We start from the raw sequence: 9,303 nt of genomic DNA, 5'->3' as shown, positions 1-9,303 counted from the left end.
CCCTTTCGTGGAACAACACAAATTTTGTGTGTTGGTGCCTGGGTAGCCATGGGACTGACCGCGTGGGAGCCTAACTGACCCAGTTCCTGGTTACTAAGCAGGTAGGTGTAGGTTTCCCGATTCTCAGCCTTATTCTTTTCTCTTGTCTGGTCCTGAAAAGCCATTGTGCCCCTTGGCATTCGTTGATCTGTGTTTGGGAATCCCTAAACAAGGGGATGAAGTCTGCCCTGACATTCACACGATCTTTTCTCCTCCTATAAGTTACAAATTTAGAAAGACTACTGACCTTAGCTACATTATCACCTCTGACAAGGAGCTCACTACCTGATGACTTTAGCAGCCCATTCTATCTGGGGACACCTGATCCCTTATAAGGAGCCTAGCTTGGCTACTCAGTAACCACTAACCCTCGTTTCTCTCCTGGTTGTGCCCTCCGGTCCCTTGTGATAGAGTGCCTCAGAGGCTTAGGAATAGCGCTCATGCTCCCATCAATCTACTTCACTGCAAGCATCCTAATTCTCTTGGCATGGTGGCCATCCCTGTCCATTCTTGTGTCTCTGGCTCCATCGCAGTTGGCCACAGACTCAACTGTATGGTGGGTACCAGGCTGGTACCCTGGCTCTTTGTGAACAATCTGTAAATCACCTCTGCCATGACTAAGCAAGTTAGTTTCCAGGTTGAGACCTAGTAATGAAACTTACCAGGGGATCGATCCTTTCACCAGCTGGCGCTATGCCAGGGGGAAGTGCCCTCAAAGTGGGCAGAGAAGAATGCTTTTCTTGGAAAAGAGTAAACACTCGGCTGATAAGGCCAGAAGCCCAGCCCAAGCCATTTACTAGCTGTGTGACCTAGGACAAGTCACTCATCCCCGCTATCCACATCAAAATGAAGCGGTTAGAGTAAATAATTGGCCTTTGAAGAGTTGTGGGGGACTTCAGAGGGGCCCTCTCCATTCAGCGATGGCGTACCAAGCAGCTCTTCTGTGTACACCAAGTATGCCTGATAGGCGCTGCCATGAGAAAAGGTGGAGGAGCTTGCCCTTGGGAGCCATGAGGTGTGTGGGAAATGGGATACACCCACAATAAGAGATAGAAAGAAAATGGTAAATGAGGCAGGACGCCAAGGGTCACCAGCCAGAGGGCGTGGAAAGCGTCCTGGATTGATCAACAAGTATTCAGCCCCCTCTTTGTGCTAAGCTTGGGGGTTGTAAATAGAATGAAACCCTACAAGCTTCCATTTATGGGGGAGACGTAAGTAGCTAGCACTTCTGTATAACTAAGGTTTGCAAAGCACTTTTCATGTGTTACCTCCTTTGATCCCACCATTCTGGGAGGTAGATGAAATAATTATCCCCATGTTACAGATGAGAAAACAGATAGACAACGGTTAGAGTGATTTGTCCAAGGTCACAGTGTCTAAGGCAGGATTTGAACTCAGGTTTTACTGACTCCCAAATCCAGCCCTTTATGTACTGTTCGACCCAGCTGCCATAATAAAGAGAATAAAGCCAGTTAAATACAAGGGATTGGGGGGAAGGGGAGGGTGCTAGCATCTGGGAATATTAGGAAGAAGCTTCATGTAGAAGAGGATGCTTCAGCTATATCGTTGAGGAAGGGGAATTCTGTGAGGTAGAGGCAGTACCTGTCAGGTATAAGGGACAGCCAGTGCAAACTGGGTAGAGAGACCAGGGATAGAATTGAAAGGAGCAGTATTGTAAGGAACAGTTGGGTGTATCACAGTGCAGGGGGGATCGGAATGTGCAATGAGGCTGTAAAGGGCTTTACACTAAATAGAGTTTATATTTTGTCCTAGAGGCCGTAAGAAATCTCGAGTTGGGTGACTAGGGAAGTCACATGGGCAGACTTGGCTTTAAAGAAAATTACTTTGGCAGCCAGGGGATGGACTGGAGTGGGGAAAACAAGGCAGGGAGGCCACTGTGATCATTGGGTGTGAGGTGATAAGGGTCCATTTGGGGCAGCGGGGACAGAGGAGGCAGAAGATGTAAGAGATGGCCTGGGCTTGGAGTTGACATCATTTGCTAACAGAAAAGTCATGGAAAACCCAAAGTTTTGAACACTGGCTGAAGAATCACAAATGATGCAAACTTAGCTGTCAGGAGAGGGGCAGGTTTGGGGAGCCTGTCCAGGGCTTGTTTTTTGAATAGATTTTTATCGATAATTGTCTAGACGTTCTGTAGTGCCCCTCCCCCTTCCCAGAGAGACATCCTTAAAACAATCTTTTTGGGAAAACAAAATTTAGAAAAAAAATCAACCAATACATTGAAAAAATCTGACAGTATAGTCAGTGTTCCCCTGTGAACTCTGCCCCAGTCTTCCCAAAAGAGTAAGGGCAAGTGTCTTATATTTCCTTTTTGGGACTGAGCTGATTCTCAGTTTTACAACATTCCACTTCCATTATTTTGTGGTTCTTTCCACTTGGATTGTATGTTATTTTCGTGGCTCTGTTTAAATCACTTTGCATCTGTTGCTGTAACATCTTATGCCTCTGAAAACATCGGATTCCTAGTTTCTTATAAAAGAATAATAATTCTTCATTCCATTCACATACCACAATTTGTTTAGTCATTCCCCTGTCGATAGGCATCAACTTTGTTTCCAAGTAAGTCTCTGCTGCTGCAAAAAGTGCTGCTATGAAATATTTTGGTGTACATGGGACCCTGCTGTTAATTGCCTCCTTTCCCCCTGGAATATTCTCAAGCAGGTTACCATTTTTATTGCATTTGAAAAGAAACAAGACAAAATGTTTGGAGTGGAAGACAGGGTATTGAACTGATTTCTTTGAGCTTTCTGACTTGCACTTCTGTAATGACAAAGTCACCTGTCTACCCTTGTGCTCAGCTCCTTACTGGGGGGTAGAGGCAAAGGTACAAGAAGACATCGTCCCCATCCTCGAGATGCTTATAGTTTACTTAGGGAAGGCAACAATCCGCATGACTGGTCATTTCCCATCAGCTTGAATTCCCTGGACCGGACTGCACCTTATGGTCCACTTTATGGACCTTTTTTCCCAGCCTCCCACAACCCTATTCATTTTTCTTTTTTGCATTGTCCTCTCCCATTAGATTGTAAGCTCCTTGATGGCAGGGATTGTCTTTCTTTTTTCTTATTTTTTATCCCCAGCCCTTTGCACAATGCCTGGCACACAGTAGACATTTAATAAATGTTCATTTGTTGACTGGTGACAAAGTGAGCCAAACACCAGGGGTTAATAATAAATCCTGTGAAGCATATGTAAACAGACGAGTGTTTTCCCAAAGACTCAATTCCACTTCCCTGATGTCCCTGTGGGGCATTCCACAAGTGGGGAAATAGACTATTGGATTTGAAGACTTGGGTTCAAATGCAGCCTTTGCTTCTTTAAAGAACTGCTGGATGTTTTTGCCAGAAAAACTAAAGGAATCCAGATGGAAGATGAGCACATCTGCTCAGGCCCAAAGCTGGACATCTCTAAGAGACCCAAAGGATCGTCAAGACCAGATGAGGCCTGCACAGGAAATATTCTGAATACAGGGGCTTGGGCCAGATGATCTCAGAATTCCATGGTAACCCAAATCTTACTATCTTAGCTTTTTAAAAAGTCAGGAACGTGACAGCATGGCGTAGTGCAAAGAATGCTGGCCCTGCAGTCAGAAGATTTGGGTTCAAATCCTGCCTCTGATCCTCCCTGTTTGACCATTGGTAAGGGGATCATTTTATCTCCATGGGCAGGATTTGAAAGCCAATGAGGGCCCTTCCAGGTCTGCATCTATGGTCTTATGAGCAAGGTACTCAGGTCTCTCTTGAGAACATGGACACTTCTACCAAATTACTGATTTTGGCGGGGTCAGTCAACTAATGCTTTTTCTTATTTTGTCTTTTTCTCAAGTAAAAAAAATGTTTTTCGTAAACTATATTTTATTAAAATTGCTCTTCAGCCATTCAGTATTAATCAGAGCTGACAAAAGCATGTTGATGATACAATATGATACTTTTGTTAAAACACTGGTCCATTAGAATACTCTCATTTCACTCTGTAAGGCTGAACGGTCCAGCGATTTTTTACAAAATTCTGTTTTAGCATTTAAGCATTTGCTTTTACTGAGATTTACCCAGAAGTACAGAGGTTGTTACAATCTGTTAATGCAGAAATATCCTAACCATACCATGCATGAATATAGACCATTGCTTCCTTGTGATTTCCCCTCATCCTTCATCTGAGCAAGCATCAGAAATTTTGGCTTAAATCATGCAAATAACTCAGCTTGGGAAGGTGGGGTAGATTTGGCCTCCAACAGTTTTTTTTAAATTTCAAGTTCCAAACACTCTCCCTCCTTCCCTCCCCACTCCACTCCTTGAGAAGGTGAGCAGTTTGCTATAGGTTATACATGTGCCTACTGGATTCTCTTATTCAGGGATTGGAAAGCTGGCATTTGAGGGATGGGTGAGGTGATGGGAGTGGGTGCATTAATGGGAGGTTCTGACCAAGGGAGGAAGTACCCAGCTTCAGAGTCTCACATCCATTGTTGTGTTTGGAGACAAGGTGGGGTGGGTGGAGTGACTAGAAGCATAGATGGGGATAGGAAGTCCGTAGAGATTATCCTTGTCCTCCTGCCGCCATTCCCAGGTCAGGTGCCCAGTTGGACCCCTCTCAGTCCTCACTCATCCCTACTCCTTTGTCAAGCTATCACTCTCCTCACCCAACACTTACTGGGGGCCTATTCAGTACAAAATTACTGGGAGGGGGGAGGGGAGGGGGTTTCCTAGACCACTAGGTACCTAGTAGAATGCTAGACTTGGAGTCAGAAAGACCTGAGTTCAATTCCTGCCTTGAGGCACTAGCTGTGTGACCCTGGGCAAGTCCCTTAATAACTGCCTGCTTCATTTTCTTCACCTACAGAATGGGAATGATAGCACCTACGTCACAGTGTTGTGAGGTTCTATGTAAATGCTAGCTATTATGATTATGGAAAGAACATTGTGGGCAGCTAGGGGGCACCACAGTGGATAGAATACCAAGCCCAGAATCAGGGGCTCATCTTCCTGAGTTCAAATGTGGCTTCAGAGACTTAATTAGCTATGTGACCCTGGGCAAGTCACTTCACCTTGTTTGCCTCAGTTTCCTCATCTGTCAAATGAGCTGGAGAAGGAAATGGCAAACCCCTCCAGTATCTGCCAAGAAAACCCCAAATGGGGTCACAGAGTTGGACTGACACTGAACTGAAAACTGAAAAACAACGGAGCCGCAGCAAAGAACTTTGCAGACCCTCACATACTGTAGAAATGCTAGCTACTATGATAAAACAGTGGAGAAATACAAAAAGAAGTGTTATGCAGGGTGGAGGAGGGGGTGGGTGATGCTAACGAGGTGAGGGAAAGACTTCTTGGAGCGGGTGATTTCTGAGCTGGGCTTTAAAGAATGAATAGATATTAAATGGCTGATTGGGAGAGATGGCGTCCTAGGAATCAGGAACAGCTTGAACAAAAGCATGGGGGCAGGAAAGCATGGGATATATTTGCAAAATAGAATTGCCCAGTTCACCTGGAGCCTAGAGTAGATGGAAAGAACTAGTGTGAACAAAAGCTGGAAAGTCAGGCTGGTAGATGTTGAGCCGGAAGGGACCTGAGAAGGCCTATAGGCTACAGAGGAGGAACTGGCTCATGATTATACAGGGAGCAAGCAAAACCAAAATTCGAACCCATGTCCTCCAAGGCTACAGCATTCAGGGGATGCCAGGTTGGGAAGAGCCTTGAATGGCAAGGAGTTAAGGGAGCTCAGATAATTTCCTCAGGAAAATGATTCTGGTAGATTGCACTCTCTGGTCCCATCTTCCATTCTTTAAGTTACAGATCGCCATCGGACCCCAGACTCCACTCTCAGAATTCAGGGCTGGCTTTTGAACATTGAGAAGCGTGTGAGACCTTCCCGTGTGCCACAGTGGATAGAAAGCTGGTCTCAGACTCACATCCAAGCCCCGTCTGTGATGCATAGTGACTGGGCAGCCTCTAGGTGCTCTGGACAGTTCTCTTGACCTGGGGTCTGTGAACTTGTCTTAAATAATACTTTGGTATGTTGATTTAGATGTAATTGTTTTCCCTTTTTTTTAATCCTGTGTATTTTCTTTCATGCATTTAAAAGCATGGTTCTTAGAAAGGTTCACCAGAATGCCAAAGGACCCCATGATACAAAAGCGGTTAAGAAGCCTTGCTCTGAGACTCTTAGCCGCAGAGAAGGTGCCCGCTTGCATGGATAGACCGAGGACTTTTCTGTACCTGTGAGATCCTGGATTCAGTCCCTATCCCTGGGGTGGTGGTTCCAATACTTGCTTCACACGTGTGTGTCCTGCCACCTGCTGGACACTGCTTAAACTGCACGGTCTCCCCTCCCAGCCCTTGTCTCCAAATTCCCCTAAAGGTGCATTAGAAGGGAGGCTGGGGACAATCTAAGAAGACCGGAGAAAGCGGGGACCTGAGATCCCGAGGGAGGGCCGTGGGAGTTCTCTGAGGAGGATCTCCAGAATGCTCCCACCCACCCTTTACAATTTAGCTGCCCTAATTCTCTGGTGCTTCCAAGAGAAGTGGTGAGCCCGTAAAAACAAAAAACAAACCACAGAAACCCTTCAAAAACCTGCATTAGAGTAGGAAAAGTTAAATTTCAAGTCTCAGCATTGGACTGGCTGTGTGACCCTGGGTAGGTCACTTCCCTCTTCATTCGTAAAATGAAGGTGTTAATCCTTGCGGTCGGTCACTCTGAAAACTTTTATTAAGCACCTACTATGTTCCGGACACTGCGCTAAGCGCCGCGGATAGAAAGACGAGCAAAAGACAGTCTGCTCTCAAGGAGCCCAGCGACTGTCTGGGAACTCGGGGGACGCAAGGAGCAAACAGCGTTGTTTACTTTACAAATGCAAACACAAAGCTGCGGGAACGGGAGGAAAGTGGAAGGCTTAATGCAGAAGGGGAGACTTTAGCTGGGAGTGGAAGGAATCCTGGGAAGCGAGGAGGGGAAAAGAGGAAGGAGGGAGTTTGCGGCTTGGGAGGCAGCCGGTGGAAACACCCTGCCGCCTCTCCGGTTTGGGGTGAAGGAATACTCCAACGATGGGCTTCTCAACAGCGTCGTGGAAGGAACATGCCGCAGAGGCTGGAAGTCCGGGCTCTCGCTGGCTGCGTGACCCTGAGCTTGGGGCAAACTATTCTCTCCTTCCCCTGTAAAAGGAAAGGTTGGTCCGGATGGTCCCTAAACTCGGTGTGGAGCGGCCGCAGCCCAGACAGCTTCAGGGCGTGGGAGTGGCCAGTTGTGCTAGCTGGAAAATGTGTTCGCTGCAGCCAACCCTGTGCCGAGGAACTCTGAACTCTAAGCTGGTCCTCAGGTCACAGAGAAATCACCCAAGAGGTAAAGGACTGGTGCATTTTATTCCAAAGATTTACAGCCTCTCGGGAAACAAGGAAGATGCATAGAATGTTAGAACTAGAAAGGCTTTAGAGCACAGAATGAGGAATGTCAGAGCTGGGAGGGGCCTGAGAACAGGGGATGTCAGAGCTGGGAGGGGCCTGAGAACAGGGGATGTCAGAGCTGGGAGGGGCCTGAGAACAGGGGATGTCAGGGCTGGGAGGGGCCTGAGAACAGGGGATGTCAGAGCTGGGAGGGGCCTGAGAACAGGGGATGTCAGGGCTGGGAGGGGCCTCAGAACAGGGGATGTCAGAGCTGGGAGGGGCCTCAGAACAGGGGATGTCAGAGCTGGGAGGGGCCTCAGAACAGGGGATGTCAGGGCTGGGAGGGGCCAGAGAACAGGGGATGTCAGAGCCGGGAGGAGCCTCAGAGGTCATCTAATCCCACCCCCTCATTTTTAACATAATTTGTTGTTCCGAAGTGTCTGAGTCTTCGTGATTTCTTGTGGGGTTTTCTTTAGCAAAGATTCTAGCATGGTTTGCCATTTTTTTCTCTAGCTCATTTTACAGATTAGGAAACTGAGGCAAATAGGGTTAAGTGACTTGCCCAGGATCGCACAGCTAGTGTCTGAAGCCAAATTTGAACTCCTGGCTCCTGGCCCAAGCTCTATGCACTGTGAAGCCACCTTGCTGCCCTTTTAACACAACATCTCGTTTGACCCTCACAGAATGCTTGTAAGACATACAGAAATTACATTTTATAGAGAAGGAAGCTGAGACCTGGAGAAGGTCCCAAGGGCTTACTTAGAGCTATGACCAGATCCATGAGCAGAAGCCGGGTTCCTTGGCTCCCCAGTCCAGGAGCTCTGCTTACAACGCTGTAATGTCCTTGGGTCTATACAGGCTTGATGTCCTGTTCAAGCTTTGTGACCCCCTCCCCAGGCCCCTGCCTCCCTGGAGAGTACTCTGAAATAAAGATGTTTGTCAGTTTGTGTGTTCTCCTACCACTTCCAAGGGGATCACAGTACCTGGTGCAACTACCACACAGAGTAGTTGTGAGGCTCAAATGAGGGACAGTGTAGATGGCAGCATCAGTCTAACCATCAGTCTGGTGTATAGGCATAGATGCCTCTGAGATGAGTCTGCTCACATGAGACAAGGCCTCTGATATGAAGCAGCCTTGTGGTCATGGGCACGTCACTCCCAGAGTTCCCAGTAACTGGTGGTAAATATCAGTTACTGACAGACAAGCTGGACAGTTTGGGGAGATGACATGTTGACTTCATTCTATACTTGAAGAACAAAGCAAACTTTATAATTCCCATCTGTGGTTTCACCCGTTGTCTCCTTTTTCCATTCTGCTTTGTATACGGAATGCTCATCTTATTTGGGTTTTGGCCCACTTCAAGATTTAAAAAGTATTCAAAGAAGAATTGAGAAAAATAAAGTTATTTTTAAGAAATAAAAAATAAATTGCAGATGAGTTGCTGGTCTGCATCCATGAAGGGAGGAGTTTCCACGAAGGGAGCTCCCTACTCACATGAAAACAGAGGGCCCCACTTTCCTTAGAAACAAGCACAAAGACAGAGCCCCAAACAGCCTTGTCCTCAAGGAGCTTCCATCCTACATCGGAAGATCCAGCCTGCACAGAGATGAGGAAGTAGAAAGTATTTGGGGAAGGTAAGGAGCCCTGACGTCAAGAGAGATGCAGGAAGGAGACAGTGGAGAACAGCTCACTGGGAAAGCCAGGCCCAGGGCATCTGGAGGCACTAGAGATGGGAACACAGGGCACAGGGAATGGAAAGAAAGGCCCAGAAAGAGAAGAGACAGGCCATGAGCTTGGACTGGCTCTTCAAGGCTGCCCAGAACCTCCCAGAAGGTCCCAACCCCTCCTAGCCTTTGCCTTTAGTTCTTCTGC

Source organism: Trichosurus vulpecula, chromosome 4, assembly GCF_011100635.1.
Source record: "Trichosurus vulpecula isolate mTriVul1 chromosome 4, mTriVul1.pri, whole genome shotgun sequence".
Taxonomy (NCBI): Eukaryota; Metazoa; Chordata; class Mammalia; order Diprotodontia; family Phalangeridae; genus Trichosurus; species Trichosurus vulpecula.
This window is presented reverse-complemented; position numbering follows the sequence as displayed.